General features: G+C 39.8%; 1 protein-coding gene across 11 annotated transcripts in view; it reads left to right on the top strand.

The window, feature by feature from the left end:
- TSPAN9 (tetraspanin 9) overlaps positions 1 to 23,189 on the top strand; it is a 133,823-nt gene that overhangs the window by 90,663 nt on the left and 19,971 nt on the right. For 4 of the 11 annotated variants that reach the window (XR_005845311.2, XR_006933101.1, XR_006933104.1 and 1 more), the window contains one exon: positions 11 to 103. The exons of the other annotated variants lie outside the window; for them this stretch is intronic. The gene's annotated coding sequence lies outside the window, so the exon portion shown is untranslated. The remainder of the gene's footprint in view (positions 1 to 10; positions 104 to 23,189) is intronic. 11 annotated transcript variants of the gene reach the window in all.

Raw genomic sequence — 23,189 nt, 5'->3', positions numbered from 1 at the left:
TTCTTTGCAGTCTTGAAACCCCAAGATGTGGGGTGCAATCATCATCCCTGGGGGATCGGATACCACCCAGAGAGACCTAGACTGGCTTGGGCAGTGGGCCCAGGTAAACCTCATGAGATTCAACAAATCCAAGTGCAAGATCTTGCACCTGGGTCGAGGCAACCCTTTCTACCAGTACAAGCTGCGGATGAAAGGGTTGAGCACAGTCCTGCCAAAAAGGACTTGAGGGGTGCTGTTGGGTGGCAAGATGGACGTAAGCCAGGTGTATGTCCTCACAGCCCAGACAGCCAACTGTATCCTGGGCTGCATCAAAAACAGTGTGGCTGGCAAGTCAAAGGAAGTGATCCTGCCCCTCTACTCTGCGCTGGTGAGGCCTCACCTGGAATACTGTGTCCAGAGGTTGAGTCCTCAGTACAAGAGAGCTGTGGACCTGTAGCAGTGCACCCTGAGGAGGACCACAAAAATGATCCCAGGGATGGAAAATCTCCATGCAAAAACAGGCTGGAGCTGGTCAACCTGGAGAAGAGAAAGCTCCAGGCAGACCTGAGAGCAGCCTTCCAGCATCTAAAGTGGGCTATAAGAAGGAAGGGGTCAGACTCTTTTGCAAGGCCTGTTGTGGTGGGATAAGAGGAAATGGTTTCAAACTTAAAGAGAGAAAATTTAGATCGAATACAAGGAAGGTCTTTTACTGTGAGGGTGGTGAAGCCATGGCAAGTTATCTAGGGACAGGGTGGATGCCCTGTCCATGGAGACATTCAAGGCCAGGCTGGATGGGACTCCGAGCAATCTCATCTAGCTGTGCACGTCCCTGTTCATTGCAGGGGAGTTGGACTAGATAACCTTTAAAGGTCCTTTCCAACTCCAAGGATTCCATGATTTTATTTTTAAATTTCTTTATCGAAACAAAAAGCATGGCTGTGTATTCTTCACTGTTCAGAGCTCTGTGTTTAGCCAATGTATCAAAATGCATTCAATTATTTGCCATCCCTTGAGTCAGCATTGCACAGCAATGCCCTCCCCACATTCTGCTTTCAGTTGACACGGCGTTAATAGCATGCTGATGGTTTGGCTGTTGCTGAGCAATGAGTGCATTATGCATTGTGAGCTGTGTGGGGCCACATATAGCCCATGGTTGGACGTGCCTGATCTAGTGGAAAGTGTTTCTGCCTATCTCAGGGGAGCTGGAACTAAAGTGATCTTTAAGGTCATTTCCAACTCAATCTTTTTTTTTACTTCCTTATCTGTTTCACAGATGTATGTTACTGTAACCATAACACTGTTAACCATAAAAACATTTCAAGTCTCCTGAGCTAATTACTACAATGTATTTCTTGAGTTTTATTAGTGTGGCAGTGCACTATAGATGTATTTTGTTGTATTTTTTTACATTATACAGAGAGATTAATCTTACAAAATCTGCTGTCAAGTAATTATCACTTGTTCATTCAACATCCTGCCTTTATGTCATACTTCAGTGGTACAGTGGTGGGAGATTTCAGTGCCATTTCCACTGTAAGGCCCTATGTGAAAACCCTGTAACACCAAGAAAATGGCTTTCCTGTATCTTTACTTCAGAAGTAAGAATATGAAGGTCATCTTAAGTTCTGTGAATATTTATTAATAGTGGAGAACAAGATGATAAAATTACCACCATTCAGCAGTTATCTTGTCTTCCCATGTGAGTGACATGAAACACAGAGTAATGAATACTAAAGTCCACAGTTGTAACATACAGAAATCCAAAGATCTTTACACTTATTCACTGCTAATTTGCTCATGTTTGGCTCAAATAGTGACTTTTATCTGTTTGATTTATAGTGCTGCTATTTTGCTTACAAACTGGAGATATTATTGAGCTCAGAATGCTTTTAAAATCAATGCAGAGTAATTGCATTATGCCTATAGTTTAAAGACTTTAGTAAGATAAATGTGCTATAGTAGCAATTCTTGGGACAAACAAGCAATTACAGATAAATTACATCTTTTACCAAGCTAATTAGGACATATTTTTATAGTATAGGTTGTTAGATTGTTACCGTGGAAGGAGTGATGGAAAACCTCAGACAACTGTCTGATTAACCATCTTGCAAACATCATTTTGTTTAGAATGGGAATGCTGCTTAACCTGTCTTCTAGATGCAGTTTTTCAGATTCCTGTCCCCAGGTATCTGCTGCCTCATTTGCTTAAAAGTATAAAACATTCAGTCATGGTGAGAATTCTTAGGAGGTTGTATTTTATATTCTGTGATAACTTTACTGTTTAGCCCCATATTTCTCCTTTTAGCCATTATTGCAACCTTATTATGGGCAAGTATGGTCAGTTATATTTGGTATACCCACATATTCTCAAACTCTCCTCAGGACTGACAGATGGTTACTAACAGCAAATTTCTTAGTACACTGGAGAATGTATACTCTTCCATAATGAGCAAAATAAGTAAGAACAGTTTTATTTTTATAATTCTCAACAGTGAATTGGTAAAGTGATTTTATATTTTTAACAAAAGTATTTTCTATCAAATGACTTTTTTTATTGCATAGTTTGCATGTTTGAGAAAATGTCAGGTACAAGCAGTGAGAACATTCTGTTATGTCTCCTTTTTTCTTAAGATACTTATGGATCTTCTGCAGGTGGAGAAGAATTATAAGTAATGGTAATTAACAAATCCACAGAGGCAGTGAAAGGTGCTGAGTGAATGGAGATTACTTCTAAACTGTAATGTAAAATTTACCTGACAAGGCATAAGGTAGACTAAGTTGTTGAGAATATGTTTCTTGTGTCATATTTCTGATAGGAAAGACTAAAGGAGTGTTGCCAGTGGAATTTCACTTGTGATCTCCTGCCAGGTATCAATAAGAGGAATAAGTAATGTGTGCAAGAGTTGTCATGGAAGCATGTAAGCACTTACCTAGACAACAGTTTAGACAAAAAAGATCTCAGCTGATGTTGTAGCATGGCCTGACACTCTCTGATGCATGACAAACAGTGACAACTGTCATAAACCATTTAATTTTAGGTTCGCAGGGTTATGATTTAGATTTAGATTATTTTCAATCATCAAGTCATATCAGTCAGTTTCCTGATAGTTTCTTCGTGCTAGGAACACAGCAAGACTTGAAACCTGTATTTTATTATCCCAAAAAGGGAAAAAGACCATCAAAACCAAGCTATAAATACTTTTGCTTAATAGCGTCATTCCTGGAGGCTGTTTGTGGTGGGTGATTTTCAATGTGATCAGTAAGTTTCTTCCTATTGATTTCAGGCATACAAGCTTTTTGTTACATTTGAACGTCTCATCCCTATACTCATTTAAATCTAAATCTTTTCCATTGATTATAAGGAAGAAGATAGATCTGACAAGCACACACATCTTGGAGTTTTACAGAATCACAGAACTGTAGGGGTCAAACTCTAGAGATTTTAAGTTAATGAAAATTGGTAATTCAAGACAAGGATTCTGAAAAATCTCCTGAATAGTAGATTCATATTGTTTTTTCTCCCCAGTTTTATGAACTATATGCTCTATATGAAGAAGTCTGTAGTTTAAAATTAAAAGTTCAGAGGAATTGCAGCATGTTCTAAAATTACAGCCATTTTTAGATTAGAGATTATTGTGAATACAACATCAAAACATTTGATGTTTTAGGATTTTTGGAGAAGAAAAATGAGTGCTGTGAGGAAAGCTTGTGTGCCATATAGAATGAAAGCTCACTGCAACAAGCTATTAGTTACATAGCTGAGACTTCTAAGTGCAGCCTTAATTTTGTAAGGTCGTGTCAGTTATATATAGAAGACAGCCCATGGAGCAATCTAGCATGTCTTGCAACAGTTATGCCTATATTAAATTGCATTCTCTGGTGACATTTTACCAGTGAAACCAGGACTGTAAAATTGAAAGAATTGGGTTATTTTAAAAAAATTCTAAATCTGTCTTTCTAAGCCCATTGGCACTTTATCTTTCTAGGTATGTAACTTATTTAGTTGGTTTTTAAAGTTTGCAACAAAGCAGGTTTTGCATCCCAAATCAGCACTGTCAATATTGCTCTTAAGCTGTTAACTATGACATTCTCTTGATATGTTGTATGTGCTTGTTAGAACTATAAAATCATAGAATAACTTGACTTGGAAGGGAACCATGAGTATCATCAAATCTAGTTCCTGACTCTGTGACATTTCAACCAAGTCCACATTTCAAGGACATTATATCTGAAAGGGTGGTCAGGCACTGGAATGGGCTACCCAGAGAGGTGGTGGAGTCACTGACCCTGGAGGTGTTCAAGGAATGTTTGGGCATTGTGTTGAGGGACATGGTTTAGTGAGAACTATTGGTGATGGGTGAGTGGTTGGACTGGGTGATCCTGTGGATCTTTTCCAACCTTAGTGATTCTATGATTCTATGATGCTATGATTCCATGATTCTATGTCAGTGGGTGTCATTATTTCCACATGGGAGAATTCAATTCCACACCTTTGCTTTGTATGGACTTCCATGTCAGATACCATCTTTTCAGACTGCCACTCTCCTACCATCTGTCACATGGCAACAAAATGTAACTGAACATTCGTGAGAGATTTCTATCTCTACTGCCATACCACCACCATCTGCCTCTGATGTCATGGGCCAACATAGTAAAATAGGAGGCATTACTTTCAGAGCAGCTCTCATGGTTTCCTCCCCTGCAGATGTGTGAACCATATTCATGAGAACATTGCTTTATTGCAATTTATTGCTGCATATGCTGGAACTTGAATACAAACTTAAGTAAAAGGCAGCCACCAAAGAACATCAGAACAACCAGCAAGAGATCAAACTGCTGAAACTGGAGTGGCTCAGGAAGATCAGGATTTGCAAGGTAAGAGTAAATCACTTAGAGTCTGCTGAGCCCATGACACCTCAGGCCATCAAAGAAGAGATGCAATATACAGATGGCTCAGGAGTGAGGGGTGGACATAACCATTAATGCTATTGCACAGACTATCCATTGGCACTGGAACAAGTTCCCCAGAGAAATTCTGGAGGCCCTGTTCCTGTAGGAAGGTCAGGTTGGATAGGACCCTGCCAGTCCTAACTGGCAGAAGGGGACTCTAATCTTGTTCATTTTTCCCTAGTGCTAGTTAGTCAGACTTCGATTTTGAAGATGGATATTGGCTACACTTATTTCTTTGATTATTCTAGTTTACAAACTGTGGTATCTGCCAGTCATGGACAGCTCTTAGTGATAGGTGCTTTACAAGTAAGAGAAAGAGATGAGATCCACCTGCGGGTGCTGAGGGAGCTGGCAGACGTGATTGCCTAGCTGCTTTACATCATCTATCAGCATTCCTGGTGTCAACGCTTTATGGGCTGGTTCAGCCCAGTTCCATGACTAATGGGGCAGAGGGTCCCACAGACCCATGCCACGGGAAAGGGAAAAGGGGAAAAGGGGAAAGGGTAGGGAGATGGGCCCAAAAACAAAACAGTGGCAACAATCTGAGGAAGAAAGTTAATTTATTAAATAAGATATCAGAATGCAAAATAACACAATGTAATACAATATTATTGGAAAGGAGGCTAATAAATCAAATAAAATGAGAGTGTCCAAAAACTGAAGGCCTTACTCTAACACTGAAGGCGAGATGTCTGCCGAGATGAGCAGAAAGAGAGAAGAGGGAGAGCCCTCTCGTGATTGGTGAACAGTTTTATCTTTCTCTCTGAACAGAAAATGGAAACAGAACCATGCAAAGTCCACTGGGGTATGTAGTTCTTCTCTTCTGAGAACCAGGTACTCAAAAATATCGTCAGTCCATGGAACTGGAGCATTAACTCTGTAACTCCCAGTGAACATGATGTTATGATGTGGAATACCCATAACAAAAATCATAAAACCATGACACCTGGTCAATGAGAGAGGTCCCAGAGGATTGGAGGCTTGCCAGCATGACTCCCATCTACAAGAAGGGTTGTAAGGAGGATCTGGGGAATTGCAGGCCCATCAGCCTGACCTTGGTGCCAGGAAAGGTTATGGAGCAGATCATCTTGAGTGAGATTACATGGCATGTGTGAGACAACTGGGGGATCAGGCCCAGCCAGCATGGGTCCAGCTTGACCAACATGATCTCCTTCTACAATTGAGTGACTTGCCTGGTGGATGAGGGAAAGTCTGTTGACGTAGCCTACCTCGACTTCAGCAAAGCCTCTGAAGCTGTGTCCCACAGCATTCTTCTGGAGAAGCTGGCAGCTCATGGCTTGGACAGGTACACTCTTTGTTGGGTGAAGAACTGGCTGGATGGCCAGGCCCAGAAAGTGGTGGTAAATGATGACCACAAAATTCAGCTAGTGACTGGTGACGAGTGGTGTTCCTCATGAGTCAGTACTGGGGCATACTCTGTTTAATATCTTTATTGATGACGTGGACAACGGCATTGAGTGCACTCTCAGTAAATTTGCAGATGACACCAAGTTTGGAGGAAATGTCGATCTGCTTGAGGGTAAGAAGGCCCTACAGAGGGATCTGGATAGGCTGGATCACTGGACTGAGGCCAGTGGAATGAAGTTCAACAAGACTACTCTGGCCCTGTGAGGCCCCATCTGGAGTACTGTGTCCAGGTCTGGGGCTGCCAATACAAGAACGACAGGGAGCTGTTAGAGAGGGTCCAGAGGAGTGCCACAAAGATGATCAGAGGGCTGGAGCACCTCCCCTGCAAAGACAGGCTGAGGGAGCTGGGCTTGCTCAGCCTGGAGAAGTGAAGGCTGCAGGGTAACCTCATTGCAGCCTTCCTGTACCTAAAGGGAGCCTACAAACAGGAGGGGAGTCAACTCTTTACAAGGGTAGATAATGGCAGGACAAGGGGAAATGGTTTTAAGTTGAAGGAGGGGAGATTTAGGTTGGATGTCAGGGGGAAGTTCTTTACTGTGAGAGTGATGAGGTGCTGGAACAGGCTGCCCAGAGAGGTTGTGGATGCTCTGTCCCTGGAGGTGTTCAAGGGCAGGTTGGATGGGGCCCTGGGCAGCCTGGACTAGTATTAGATACAGAGGTTGGCAGCCCTGCCTGCAACAGGGGACTGGGGCTTGATGATCCTTGGGGTCCCTTCCAACCCAAGCCATTCTACGATTCTGTGATGATTCTATGAAGACCAAATGCCATGTCCTGTGCTTTGAACACAGTAATCTCATGCAGTGTTACTGGCATGGGTCAGAATGGCTGGAAGACTGTGTAGAGGAAACAGACTTGGGGGTATTTGTCAACACTCAATTGAAGGTGAGTGTGCCCAGGTGGCCAAGAATGCCAATGGTATCCTGGCTGGTGCCAGAAATAATGTTGCCAGCAGGAGCAGGGAAGTGATAATCCCTCTGTACTCATCACTGGTGAGGCCATACCTTAAGTACAGTGTTCATTTTTGGGCTGCTCAGTACAAGAAAGACATTGAGGCCCTGGAGTGTGTTCAGAAAAGGGCAGTGAAGCTGGTGAGGGGTCTAGAGCACAAGCCTTACGAGGAGCGGCTGAGCGGAGTGAGATTGTTCAGTCTGGAGAGGATGAGGCTCAGTAGGGACCTTATCACTCTCTTACAACTACCTGAAAGAAGGCTATGGTGAGGTGGGGGTTGACCTCTTCTCTAGCTTAATTAACAATAAGAATAGAGGGAATGGCCTCATTTTGCACCAGAGGAGGTTCAGTTTGGACATTAGAAAAAATTTATTCTCCAGAAGAGTGGTTAGATGCTGAAATGTGCTTCACAGGAGGTGGTGGTGGTGTTAAGAAATGTTTAGATATTGTACAATGGTCATGGTTTAGTGGGAAATATTGGTGTTAGGTGGATGGTTGGACTTGACTCTGTTTTCCAACCTTGGTGATTCTATGATTTTGTGACAAAATCAAGATGGTCTACCAGTAAAAAATTGGAAAACGCTTGGGGGAGCATTGTATTGTTTTTTTTCCTAACTAGCAATATAAATGTTTCCACCATTTACAGACTCTGACTAGATTTATGGAGATTTTTTTTGTATATTATAAAATAATACTTTTTTAATCTTGAGGTGTGTATAATTTGTTATTGTAATATAACTGTTAGTAACTGAGGCAGATATTTATAATGCAATTTTTTTCACAAATACACAACCTTTTTTTTTTTTTCTGAATATCTAACTTCTTTCTTTCTAGGTTGTCAGTGTAAATCTTATGGCAAACTAACGAGTAAACAGAAAAAAATATATTAGACTGTAGACTACCTGTGCAGTCTCATATTATTTTTTGCTGAGAGCTTATTTTTGTAAATTCTGAAAGTAACTAGCTACAGCATAGGATTGAAATGGCAGAACTTCACAATCAGTAAGTACATTTTCAAAGAGAAGAGCGTTTTCATTCTTCTAAAATGATACTTAGGCATTTGCTTTGTGCTTTGAATGCTACTTGTCCTGCAAGTTCCAGTGTCCCAGGCAGATTCCTGGTCACGGCATACCAAACTTTCACGTCTTTGGATTTTTTTCTCCTTGTGTTATGTGCAGAAACTTTTCTGCTGTAGTGTTTCATGTGGAGTACTTAGTCTTTATCATATAGTTGCAATTATGATGGAGAAACTTGATGCGGGTAATTCTGAAATGACTTTTAAAAAACAGAGTGAATAAATAAGCTTAATAAAGGCTTGGGCCTGTCTGCTAGAATGTTATTCAAATGAGGAGAGAAGAATTTTACATTCACAAATACTAAGTATTTCATGGCATGAAGCACTTTATGGTTATTTTCACAGGAAAATAAGGATATTTTCACAGGAAAAGCCTACCAATATAGGTACATAACTGCTTTAGGAAGTTGATTCCAATGCTGCAAAGTAAAATTAACAGAAATTTAAGGAGCTGTAGGGCATAGATATCTAAGAGTAAAGAAATTTCACAGGATCAGTTCTATTTGGCATATTTTTTTCTTTTCCTGGTAGTTGTATTTCTTTTGTAGTGGCCTCCTATTATCCTTTCTGTGTAAAAAGAATACGATAATGTTTTCTCACTTTGCAGCATCCTTGTGGTATGTTTGCAGTCTTGACAAAATGTCAAATTTGGAAACACCAAGTGTGACCAGAATTATTGCTCCTTTCCCTGCCCCCCCTCAAGCATAAGCACCAACACACATGCACGCTCCTGCCTCCTCTGTTTCACAGTCCGAGAGGAAGGTGAATGTTAGTGGGTAGACTGCAAAGAGCTACGACTGAGAAACAGTCATAAACAGATTTGAGATTTTGAAGGTTAATATTGATGTGCTCTTTGATGTTTCCAGGTAGAAAATGTAATGGAAAGGCTACGTCAAATGCAAGCCAAAAATCTGATATCTGTATTTTTAGAAAATAATATAATATATATATATATTATATATACTATATATTATAAAACTAAACTTTTATAAGACCTGTCTTTACAATAATGCCTTATTTGTGTAGTTGCTTTTTAGCAGTCTGTACATTTGTGAAGAACTATCTTCAAGAGTGAAGGACAGGAATAGTAAAAAAAAATCTCTGAATAACATCTTGAAAACTCACTAAGAATTTCAAGCAGTTTCTTTGAACCAGACATTGATGCATTAGTTTCACAAAAACTGCATCAAATATCCCGCTAGTTTTGTGTTATTGTTGCTCACTCTTTTTTATGTTTTAATTAAAAAAATGTATATATGACAGTAAGTTCTGTTGCTTATGTACATTAACTGTATTACATATGAGGGCTACTCCAAAAGTAATGCCTCCTGTTTTATTATGTTGGTCTGCTATAACACAGATTAATGTTGGGGGTATGGCAGTAGAGTTCGAACCTTGCCACCAATATTCCATTAAGTTTTGTTGCCATACAACAGATGGCAGTAAAGGGGCCTTGCACTTGGCCTTCTTGAAGCTCATTAAGTTCAAGGTTAAGAACTACTTCTCAAGCCTGTCCAGGTCCCTCTGGATGGCATTCATTCTTTCTTTTGTGTCAGCTGCACCACTTGGCTTACTGTTATCAGCACACTTGCTGAGGGTACACTCAGTCTCACTGTCTGGGTTGTTAATAAAAATGTTGAAGAGTTGTGGTCCAAAGATGGACCCCTGGGGGACACCACTGATCATCAGCCTCCACCTGGACATAGAACCATTGACCACAGTCCATTGACTGTGACCATGCAACCAATTCTTTATTTGCTGAATAGTCTGCCCTTAATATCCATATCTCTCCAACTTATCTCCAACAGAGATAAGACTGTGGTATGAGACTCAGTCAAAAGCCTTGCACAAGTCCAGGTAGATGACATCACTTACTTTTCCTTTGTTACTCCATTGTAGAAGATCATCAGATTGGTGAGGTATGATCTGACCTTGGTGAAGCTGTGCTGGCTTTCTTGGATTACCTCCTCATCTTGCATGTGCCTGAATATAGCTTCTAGGAGCATCTGCTTCATGATCTTCCCAGGCAGAGACTTGAGGCTCACTGGCCTGTATTTCCTTGCATCTTCTTTTCTCTCTTTCTTAAAAATTGGGGTGATGTTTCCCTTTCTCTAGTTACCAGCGACTTCTCAGGACAGCCATGGCTTTTCAGAATTGATGTGGTTGCCAAGCATTGTCAAAATGGCAACCACATCAGCTTTTTTCTTCAGAACCCTGGGATGTATGTCATCCAGCCTCATAGGCTTGTACACATTCAGTCTCATGAGGTGGTCTTGGACTTTCTCTTATTTTACAGTGGGGGGAATTTTGTTCCCCTGGCCCCTGCTTAGTGATTGAGGATGTGATACATGTGAGAAGCCTTATTGCCAGTGAAGACTGAGGCAAAGAACTCATTGAGTACCTCAGCCTGTGTCTGTTTCTCCCTTTATCAGAAGGGTTACACTCTCTTTTGGGTATCTCTTCTGACCAAGGTACCTAAAGAATCCCTTCTTGTTACTTTTCACATCCCTTTCTGAATTCAGTTCAATATTCACCTTTGGCTTTCCTGATCTCATCTCCTCACATCCAGACGACATCCTTCTCTTCTTCCCTTGCTACTCATCCTCGCTTCCACTGCTTATACTGTTCCTTCTTTTCCCTTGGTTTGACCTGCAAGTCCTTGCTCAGCCATACTGGTTTTCTGCCTCCTTGCTTGATTCAGGGGGTGGAGATTTCTGCACTCATCTTACTTCCTGTAAGGAAAAGGGTCTTCAGGAGACTCGTGCTGTCTTAGCTTGTGTATATGCTACCTGGGGATGAACTGTGGGCATGGGATGCAGTGTGGCCTCTGGTTGTTAGTTGGCATTATAAACTGAACAGGAGCCAGGTCCCAGCTGTGACCATTAAGTGGGGCAGTCATGCAGGTGGTCTTGTTCCAACAGGTGATAAAGAAGAAGAGCTGAAATTTCAGTCAGCCTGTAGCTTTTCACAGGTGACAGTGCAGCCACAAGTCTGGTAAAATGTCAGTGCTGTCCATCATAAATGGACTTTGGGAAGTGAAAAACAATTGCATGACAGAGTTAAGAAGAATGACTCGTACAGGGTGTTTATAGAAAGGGTGAAATCTGCTTTGTACTCCCTGTCCTGTCCTCCCAACTCCACTTTGAAGCGTGCTTAGTGTTCAGGCTTAATTTTTAACTAATTACCTTCAGTTCCTCTCTCTATTTTATAGAATGATGGAATTCCTTGCCCTCAGATCACCAAATGTGATCTCTCTCTCTAGAGTTTTTCAAAACATTCTGCATATACTGTTTACCTGTTCTGTGATTGAAATTGCTAGTGTTGCCGTTTTTATCACTTCTATAATAGAAAATGTGTCCTAAATGTAATTTTTCTGCCCCAGATCAGACTAACTTCCTAATTCTGTTTATATTGGCTAATGGATAAATGATGTTCTCTTTTTCACTTTCTAGAAAGACTTCCATGTTCTGAATAGACCTGTCAGCTGTGCATGTTATATATCCTTTCTAAATTTGATCTCTTATTGTAAACCTACATTAACTGGCATTACTTATCACTAATATACAATTAGCTTAATTTAAAGAATGAGAGTTGCCTTAGGAAATAGGAATTTTAAAAAATGATTTTTTAATGCCACAGCTTTTCTCACATTTCGTTAGAAAGTTAGAACATCAAAACTGGAATGTAAGTATGACTAATTTAGAAGTAGCTGGGTAAGATCAGAGAAAAAGCAATATAAAAACCTATGGTAACTAAGTGTGAGTTTATCTGTCCTGCTGCCATTGATTTCCTTTCTAGCAATTTTTAAGGTCAAAAGGATTCGTTGATGTTTCCAGGCACAGCATTTCGGAAGCAAAACTGCCAGCCTTCAACTCCAATTTATGTTAGCTAGTGAACAGTACATTAAAACCAGCAGTTGTCTACCTTTTGGTGAATGAAGAGAGAGTGAAAGAAGACTAGCCAAGCATTTGCCTTAAGCAAATAATTTTCTCAAATAGTTTTGCTTTTGTTAAAGTAAGTAGTAAACTCTCAATGTGTATGTCATCAGCTGAGATTGCTATGCTGTGTGCCACTTTCCATTTAGGGAAGGTTATCATCTTGACATCCAGACTCAGTATTCATTGTGCTGCCCAGCCTGACCAATCTGTCCACGTGGAACAGCTGCCAAGCTAGTTAACCCCAATTTTGTTTTTGAGCATAGGAAAGAATAATCACTGTGAATCACTTCTCATTTCTCTTAACTGAATTTTACTTCAATACATTTCTGTTTTCTCCTTCAGTCTGTCAGTTTCATTACTAATTTGAATGTTGTCTAAGCTTCTTGGCAGTATTCTAATTTTAGACCTACTTTATAATGAAATGACTTAATTTTTAAAATATATAATCAAGAAAGCAAAAACTTTTTCTTAGGAAAAAACCATACTTGTCATTTGAGGTTGAATTGCTCCCTTGGAGAGCTTTACATTGTTCTTTTTTTCACTATAATTTCTCAGATTTTTTATTCTTCTCTGTCTTATGCCAGTTTAGGGTTGAGAAAGAGATTTGTTTTAGTCTTTTTAAAAGTTTGTAGCTCAGACAGTGAGAATTCTTGGAGAGATTAGTGTTTTTGAGTACGGCATCTTGAAGTATGTATTGCTTCAGAGGCTTATTTCTTACTTTAGCCTCTTCAAGACATGAGAGAGCATGCTTGTTCTGTGTAGCTGCTAACAATCATAACTTCTGCCAGCATTTTACCTTGGGGTGCTGTGCAGTGGAGGCAGGGAACAAGTTGGGAGTCAGGGGAGGGGAAAGCAGCAGGGAGAGAGGGAGACTCAGCTTCTATGGTTCTTTGCTCTAGTTTATGTCACCCACTTAATATAGAACAGAATTCTACCAAATGACACACTGTGTGAAAATAGATGCTGTACTGTGCTCTCAGGCTAGCGGCTGCCTTCTTTGATATATCAGTTTCAGCAGTGAGGTGGTCACATGGCCTTTGTAAAGTACTATTCAATTATCTGTAAAAGTTCTCTTTAGTTTCAGTGAGAATCAGCAGTAGAGTATGTCAGCAAATGAAGCCAAACAGCTTTTCTGCATGAAAAGAGCAGAGTACTGTCTGTGATACCATTTTTACATGGATTAGCCTAGACTGGCTTTTCAGTTTTGTTTTCTAATATGCTGGCCTTCAAAAATTGGCAGTGATCACTTATCTATGCTCAAAACAAAAGTATTATCTTTGACTCTTTAGGAGTAGTAAATTCCAGAGGCAAGTGCCTTTACAGTTGTAATCACACATGTTAGATTGAGAGTGTGTCACAGTGATGTGATATATTCATCTTTGTGCTGTGCTGCCTTAATGCTTGAGCTTTATCTGTACTGGGACTGGACGGATAAAAACTGTATTTCCTAGACAAAGGAGTGATACTTCTTCATTTTGAAGATACTTTTGGCACTGAAAGAGAAAATCTGCAAAGAGCACTTTGTGTCAAAGAGCTGCAGCAAGTATGAAGAGCCTGAGACTGGTACTGTTTTTCTCAGGAAGTACTCAAGTACAATGGAATATAATACTTAATATAATTTTTCTGAGGATCCCTCTCCTTCTCCAGAAAAACAGAGAACACAATCTCAGTGATCTTTTTCTTTCTTGCTTTACATTTCTTTTGACATTTTTGTGTCACCTTTTCTTTATTAACTAGGGAAAAAAAAGGTCTTATTCATATTTTTCTCTAGATATTTTAAGCTTCATTCACACCTGAATGTTACTAGCTACACAGGACTACAAAGAAAGTTGCAACTTATGTTTATGACCTTCAAAAATATCACAGAATCATAGAATTGTTTAAGATGCTAGAGACCCTTGAAGGTCATCTACTCCAACTCCCCTGCAGTGAGCAAGGGCATCTGCAGCTACATCAGGTTGCTCAGAGAGCCTGGCCCAGCCTGATAGCCTGATCTTGAATGTCTCCATGGATGATGCATCCACCACCATATCTAGGCAACCTGTTTCAGTGCCTCACCACTCGTACTGTAAAAAACTTCTGCCTTACATTCAATCTAAATCTCCCCTCTTTTACTTTGAAGGCATTTCCCTGTGTTCCATCACAGCAGATCCTGCTAAAGAGTCTGTCCGCTTCCTTCTTATAGTCCCTCTTTTAGATACTGAAAGGCTACTCTCAGGTCTACCTCTGAGCCTTCTCCAGGCTGAACAGCCTCAGCTCTTTCAGCCTGTCATCAAAGGGGAGGTGTTCCATCCCTTGGATCATTTTGTAGCCCTCTAACAGGGGCCTTTTGTAGTGCTCTAACAGGTTAGTGTCTCTCCTGTACAGAAGATTCCACATCTGGATGCAGTAATGCAGGTGAGATCTCACCAGCACAGACAGTGGGTCAGGATCACATCCCTTAACCTGGTGACCATGCTTCTTTTGGTGCAGCAGATGCGGCTGGCAATTTTGGCTGCAAGGGCACATTGCTGGCTCGTGTCCACCCTACCATTCACCAGTACCCCCACATCCATTTTTGGCAAGGATGCTCTCAATCCTGTCATCCTCAAGCTTGTATTGGTAGCGCGGGTTGCGTCAACCCTGATGCAAGATCTTGCACTTGGATTTGTTGAACCTCATGAGGTTCTCCGGGGTCTACTAGCCTGCCTAGGTCTCTCTTCGTGGCATCCTGCCCCTCGGACACGTTGACCACACCACACAGCTTGGTGCCGTCTGCAAACTTGCACTTGATTCCACTGCTGATGTCACTGATGAGGATATTAAAGAACATTTAAGCATTTAAGGTTTAAAGTGCATTTAATATCTATTCCCAATTTCAGGAATGGATAGAACTCCAGCTCCCAGAGCTTACCGTAAGTGATTTGGAGCCTTCTTCTCTCTTACAAGACTCCTTTGTGGGACTTAAGCTTATCAGGGACCATTAAGAATAAGTTGTTCCACAGTGGGAGGTAAGCTCAAAGCTGAATGTGACAGCAAAGTATTCTGGAGCAGTGATGTCATTGGCAGGGGAAACTGTGGCAGTGCTGAACAGGGAGAGTGAAAAGGGTCTGGTAATGGTAGTCAGATTCCGTCAGCAGTCAGGTGACCACCAGATACATCTGTAATTCTGAGGTAGGTCCAAGGTCAAGCGAGAAAGAAAGGTCAGGTCAGGGTTCAAATTTGTGAAGTATATGGCCAGACAAGCTGCTGTCTAATTCAGGCAAGGACAGTGGTCAACAGTCTGAACTTAAATGCAGTTATTAAATGCAGATAGAAGGAGTAGAGGCTTCTAACAGGTTTTGTCTTGTTATTTACACAGGTCTTTTCATGATAGTTTCATTCAAGGCCATGGAACTGTATCATATCAAAACTAACTTTAAGCACAGGCAGTTAACCTGGGTGGGGTACTCAAGGCCTTCAAACTATAAAAATTGCAATACATCTTTTTAGGGTAAAGTTCTTTTATCCTTAGTGTCAAGACTAGCCCAACCAAAGCATATGAGGAACAGCTCATATTGTCGAAATGTCAAGTGAGCTCTAGATACAGATATTGAAAACCCTTCTAAATGTACTTGGATTGTAAAGATTGTAGCTTCACAGAAGAGTAAGCAATTAATCCTTTCATAAAAGGAAGAATGACACTAAGGTAAAAAAAAAAAAAAAAAAAAAAAAAGGATGGCATTAAGGAAAAAAAAAATCCCTGAATTCTTGCATGATTCTGGAACTGGAACATGCAGTTCTTCAGGTTCTTAAAAGCTAATTGGCATCAATTCCATCAAATAGTTTACCTTTAATCAGTAAGCAAACTAGAATATAGCAAAAGCAGATTTAGCTGCCAGAATTTAGAGAAGCTAATGAAATCTAAAAATAATAATTGCTGTTATCTTCTATTCCTTATTGTATGAAAACAAACTATAAAGTAGGTTTTGTTTTTTCTTCTTTAAAAAGAAGTGGCTTGACATTAGCTTTTGTCATAGTAAGACCGATTAATCTGATAGTGCTTTCTGTACCTGGTCTTGTACGAAGCTGAAACTTTCTGACTTTCTCTCTGACTTTCTCTTTAGAAAAGGGAACACTTCAATTGTTATTTGTAATTAAGTAATTAAGCAAGTGTTAAAAGAAAATAATGTTTAGTCTTTGAAATATTCATAGTCCTTCTCTTCAGCTAAGATTTTCATTGACTTTCTTAATGGCAATCTCCTATTATCCCTGTGAATCTACTGAAATAGAAAATATAATCTCACTTTTTTAGTAAAAAGTACACACACTGCTTGTGCGTATGCAAACAGAGGCATGGAGAGATTTTGTTGGTGGTGGGGTTTTTTGGAAAGTATGTGGCTCACTCATTCTGTATACACGTGCCTGTGTGGACAAAGATTGAGAGTGTACACTTCTATCATCTGCCACTGCAAAAAGAATTGAAGAACTACTCTGTTTATTATTGTAGAGGAATAGCTAGTGTATGGAATAAGGTAGCTAGAAAATAAAACTGAATATCAGCTTCAGTGAATCGCTGTATTTGGCCTGGTTTAGAATTGAGAAATCACTACAGTCAGTAACTTATATTATTGAGTCTGGATCACATCTTATTTACTCAAAGCTTATACTGAAAAATCTTCTTTGGTCTGACTGTGTACAGCATTTTCCAGAAAGTGTGTATAACACTAAACTTAAATGGAAATTGTTTAGGTTTGGTCCTGAACTTTCATCTTTAGTTTTCAAAGATTTTCTAGAACCTTCTTATTGCATTTTCTAGGATATATCACAGATTGTCCTGGAGGGGTCTGTTCTCTGGTGTGTTGTAGTAGTGACTTTGACTGTTTTTTTTTTTTTTTTTTTGTGTGTGTGTGTGTGCGCGTGGTGTTGGTGGGTTTTTGTTTTTTTTTTTGAGGAAGAGGGGAGAGGGTAAGAAGGGGAGGGAAAGGTTGTAGTCTTCTAAAGAATTGGATTTAATTTATAATTTCCATGTATGTTTGTTGTAATATAGCATGCATAAATTTGTAGAGGTTTTCTACTCTAAAAAAAATTAATCCATGAGTCTTCAGGGATTTGTGTGATAACCACTCTTACATCCAGTACAAGATATGTACTTGAGTGCAACATCTGCAATGAAGTATTCTAAGGGCTTTTCCAGTAAAGCAAATGCAGACCAGCAGTAAGGAGATATACTGCTGCTTTTTGTAGTATTTAGATATTTAAAAGTATCCATATGCCGCTTAGTTGTGTTTCCCTTTAATCTGCCCTGTTTATATATGTACAAGTAGTCCGTTACAGTATGTTCCTTGCTTAGATGCTAGCTCCAGAACATTTTTATAAATAAAACTATCTGATTGGGATATGGTAGTAGTGAGAACGTAATGAGGTCATATTCAAGAAAAACAATACTATGATGCAGGGATACCACTACAATGTTTTCTTTTACATCTGAGACATAGGATAAAGGAAACTGCTTCTTTTTTTTTTTTTTTCCCTCTAAGATGATACTTTGATTTATGTATAAAAACCTCGAGAGGAGTCAGCCCAATTCCCATTGAAAAGCAGGCTTGGAGAGGATGACAGATCACCTAGAAGAACTTTGCTACTGTACGAGGAGGATGGACCAAGTCTGTAGAGTTATTTCACTATTAATGCTCTGACACACAGGAACTTCCAGATTTCTGATTGTTCTGATTGTTGGGGTTTGCTTTTACGTCATGTTTTTGATATTCAATTAACAGTGACTATCCTGATGAAATTTCTTTCTTCCTGATGATTACTGTCAATGTACTCATATAGAACCTTTGAGTCCTATTTAGATCCTCGTGCAAATACAGAATCAGAAGGTATGCGTAGCTGATTTTTGTAATGGTTTTAATCAGAAGATTTAAAAGTGTTTCTCAAGATAGGTAAATGCCCTGTAGGTCCATTTTATTAATGGATTAACCAAATCACAGGCAATGAAAACACTCCTTGAAGGTCTTTCAACAGGCCATTCATGTTGAAGACAGAATCTAGGTCTTGAGAGTCACAGTATTCTGTTGATCATATATTTACTAAAATTTCAGACCTGATTCACCATGGTGCTGGTTTACCTTCAGTTTCTTATGACTTTAACAGAACTTTTGAATGCCCACTATTTCAAGAAATGAAGTGCATCTTAGAAAAAAGGCCTGCATCAGCCTGTAACGTGGATAGCAACATGGAAAGCCAAAAGTTGCATTTATGAAGCCATTCTGCTTTCCGATGTGTAGCAGAATGCTGATGGGAGATTTCAACTTCTACTGCCATACCACCACTGCCTCTGACATTTGGAGCCAACGTAATAAAATAGGGTGTATTACTTCACCTAAGTGAAGTCTTTCTGAGTTATTTTCTTTCCCATCACTAAACAGTAAAATAAACACAGGGAAAGAAGTATGCTGCACCTTCAAAACCAGCTAACTTACATCCCCACCAACAAAATACTGCCACTGGGAATCCTGATCTTATTGATATGAGTGGAACCCTCTTTAAAAGTCCTTGTGTATAGCTGAATAGTTTTCTACATTACTTATAGTAACTTCTCATCATACTGCAAGTCCTTAAGGGAACAAATTCAGATCAGGTAGGCATTTCTCTGCTTTCAGCTACCCTTTTGAAGTGGAACAGCTGGTCCCCTTCTCTAATTGTCAGTTACACACTATAAAGGTCATTCTTTTCACATTCTTGTTGCAAAACTATGTGCTCTAGGAATACATGGGTATTCTTTCGTATTTATCCAGAGTATAGCCATCTGACAATGCACATAACACAAGAGCTACTATTTGGCAATGCTTCATACTTCAAAAGTCTTGAAATTCTGAGTGCCATTGAGCACTTACGTTACTGCAAGCCTGTGTTATGTAGATCAACAGTTCTTTACTCTTTTGACTATGTATTTATATTCTTGTTCTTAGCTGCTTTTATTTTGTGCAGCTTTAAGTTGTTGCACTAAAAATATGATACTATGTAAGTTTTTGGTAAATGTCAGGAATACAGTAAGTAGAGATAAGACCAAGATCTTGGGATGCATTAAAATGAGACTGGAATTTCATATACATTCTTAGTAATTCACCAGGCTGTATTTTATTACCTGAGATGTGCAGAATGATCAAGTTAGAAAAAATTGTTGCTGTTGTCACGAGTGCTCAGTCTTGCATTAGAGTAACTCACAAAGGCAGTTAGTCAGTTGAATCTTCAAGTAACTAAATGAACTTTTTCAGTATTCACTTTCATTTGTTTGGGAACTGATAAGCTAATCAGAGAAACTTAGATCTAAACACTTGCTTCTGCTGTCTGCATTGCTAGTACTCCAAAATGAATATTTAAACCTTCAGGTAATGTTTGGTTTCTATGAACTGGCGTAGTATTTTCAACTTGTGGAGGTTTACTCCTGTGTTCAGAGTTGAAATCTTCAGTAGTAGTAATGGCCAATCTGCTGCTTTTTCTTAAGCAGTTTCTGAACTCAGTCTGTGTCCAGCAGAGTGGCAGTCATTTAAATCTCGGGCTGGTTGGTGACCTAGCAGAATCATCTGGGGCTGACTATACCAGGGACCTAGCTTTGTGTACAGAAGTGGGACAGTAGGATTCTGTGAAACGTGATGTTAGCTCTTACCTGTCAGTTACAAGCTAGGGTCCCTGCCCTTATTATCATCTCCTTCATCTCTGATTTTTTGAGTTCTTTGTTGTATGTTTATGAAGTATGAAAATTTTAGTTTGAAGCAAATCAGGAAGGCTGGCCTCCTCTCCTTTCTATGATCCTGCTGAAGTCAGCAGAAGTTAAGCTATTGATTTCACTGAAGCCAGAGTTTTATACTTTCTGTTTAAGAAAACAGTTTATGTTCAGACTTCTTTTACTATGTTATTTTCCCATTATAGTCACAGCTAAATGTTCTAGCTCTAATTCATTGCGACGCAGGAAAGAATGGGTCACTGACTCATACTTTATTATAAATAACGATAGATATGAATGAAATATTTTGAAGTCTCTGTCTTCTGTATAACTTATTCTCCAGGCCTAGACATTTCAAATGCACATGATGGCAATTTTTTTTTTCATGTACATACATATATTGCAATGAAAACAAGAAAAAGAAAACATGAAAAGGCTAGTTCCAAAATAAGTTTCAGAGTAATGGATTTGAATGTAGTGTGTTCCTAAAATGAAATTCAGTCAGCTTCTCTCTGCAGAAAACCCATCTGATCTTTGGATTAGGTTAGCTAAGGCTTAACTTAATCTGGAATCTTAACCTAAATCTGTTTGGAAAATGATTTACAGTCTGTATTTATTATGGACAGTATTCTTTCCTAAAAAGAGTATTCCTCAAGGCTTTTAGCCTTTCTCAAAGTCGGTGAATGACTGCATAGCCATAAGTGGGAGTCATTGCCACTTTTATCAAGGGAATATTTAAGCTTTTTCAGGTTTGGTTTTCTTTTTTCTTTTTAATTCTCACGAGGAATGTTAGATGATGAACTAGGAAAGAGACTTCCCTGGAATTTATGGGGGAAATAGCCTTTGAAATTTTTTGCTCTGGCAGAGAAATCACCACATAAAGCTTTCTTGTCGCTAAGAAGAGATTAATTTAGCAGAAGTTAATCTTGAGCTGCCTCCTTGTAAATATACTTGGACAATTCCAATTCTTGTTAAACACAAAGCAACTGATGCATAAATAAATGATCCCAGAACATTTCATTTATGCACACTAGCCTTGCTTATTTTCTGACCTCTGTGTTCCTTCAATGTTTTATATAGTGTCAGCTGTTCATTCTGAATTCCTAGGGGCTATTTTTAGTCTCTACCTTTTTGCAGAGGTTACAGAAGAGTCTCTGGTGGTTCATTTTAAACTTGGTTGTATATCCACTGGCAAGTAGTTTAGTATGTGCACAGTACTGTGCTGAGAATGAATGGAGAAATCTAAAGTAGCTTTGGGAAATAGCTCAGAAGTATTTTGATTGAGAAAAGCACAACATTAAAAAAAAATGGTTCATCAAGTTATTCTTCTTAAGCATTTTTCAGCAGTGGGTTCAGAATCAACAGACTTCTGAACTGGTGTGTTTGCCTGAGCCACTAATTCCACTCACAAGATAGGACAATCCTCCTAGGTCCTGTCTAGAGTCATTCTAGGTTTTCAGCTGCCTCTTCTGAATCTAGGACATCGGTAACCCATGTGCTTAGTTCTAGAGTTAGCTTGTCTAAACTGTGCTCTGAAAAGTATATTGAATTTTCTTTTTGAATGGGATTAGGGGGAAAGAAATAAGGAGTAAATTGATGTTGATTGTACTCGGCTGTGTGGTCTACCAGGTGTAGCATCATAGATTATTTAGGTTGGAAAGATCATAAAGTTCACCACTAAACCATGTCCTTGTGCCATATGCACACGTCTCTTAAATACCTCCAGGGTTGGGGACCCCACCATTTCCCCAAGCTGTCCATTCCAATGCCTAACCATTCTTTCTGTGAAGAAATTCTTCCTAATAGCCAATTTCCTCTGGTGCAACTTGTGGCCTTTGCCCTATCACTTGCCACCTGAGAAAAGAGACCAGCACCCTCCTTGTCACAAACTCCTTTCAGGTAGTTGTGGCAAGTGAGGAGGTCTCTCCTCAGCCTCAATTTCTCCAGACTAATCAGCCCCAGTTTCCTCAGCCACTCTTCATAAATCTTGTTTTCTAGTCTCTTCATCAGCTTTGTTGGTCTTCTCTTCACAGGTCTGAGCAACCCAATATCCTTCTTGTAGTGAGGAGCCCCAAATAGTACAATATTTGAGGTGCAGTCATAAGAGTACCACGTACAGAGAGACAGTCAATTCCCTAGTCCTGCTGGCCACATTATTTCTGATAGAAGCCAGGATGCCATTGGCCTTCTTGGATACCTGGACACACTGCTGGCTCATGTTCAGCCAGCTGTTGACCAACACCCCCAGATCCTTCTCTTCTGAGCAGTTTTCCATCCACTTTTCCCCAGGTCTGTATCACTGCATGGGGTTGTTGTGACCAAAGTGTGGCATCTACCATTTTCCCTTGTTGAATGCCCTACAATTGGATGCATCCCACTGATCCAGATTATTCAGATCCCTTTGCGCAGCCTTCCTACACTCAAGCCGATCAATGCTCTCCCCCAACTTGGTATTGTCTGTAAACTTACTGAGGGTGCACTCAATCCCTCCATCTGTATCATTGATGAAGATATTAAAAAAAACTGGCTAAAGTACTGACTGTGCAGAAAACCACTTGTGATTGTCTGCCATCTGAATTTACCTCCATTTGCAACCACATTTAGTGCCCAACCGTCCTGTCTGTTTTTAACCCCCTGAACAATTTATTTGTCCAAGCCATGAGCAACCAGCTTCCCCAGGAAAAAGTCTGTGGGAAACAGTATCAAATACCTTGCTAAAGTCCAGGTAAATAACATCCACAGCTATGTGTGTATATCCACAGCCATACTTATATACAACTTGTAAGGATAGATTAGATGTGTAAGGAACTAAATATGCTTATAGATTGATAATGAAGATGAGATGCCATCCTAGTTCAAAGTTATTACGAGTCAAAGAAGGCAACACGTCTAGCTCAAATTGTGAACTGACTAGTTCATGTGACATGTCAGGAGACAGATTTACAAGTTGAATCGAAGAATGCCATGTGCCTGACATAATTGCTATATAGCCTCTACCATGACATTTAGTTTGGATTTCATTGCAGCAATTATGTTGTCTTTTTTGTGTGGCTTTAAAGTGGCGTGAGCAAGAGTGACAGCATGAATGATGGTTGTTAATGTGACAATTTGCACAGAGGGGGATGCAAACAGGGCAATAAACTGCTCAAGACGTTATAAGACTCCTTGGAACTGTGCAGAA

Source organism: Gallus gallus, chromosome 1 (genome assembly GCF_016699485.2).
Source record: "Gallus gallus isolate bGalGal1 chromosome 1, bGalGal1.mat.broiler.GRCg7b, whole genome shotgun sequence".
NCBI classification, from domain to species: Eukaryota; Metazoa; Chordata; class Aves; order Galliformes; family Phasianidae; genus Gallus; species Gallus gallus.
This window is presented reverse-complemented; position numbering and strand designations above follow the sequence as displayed.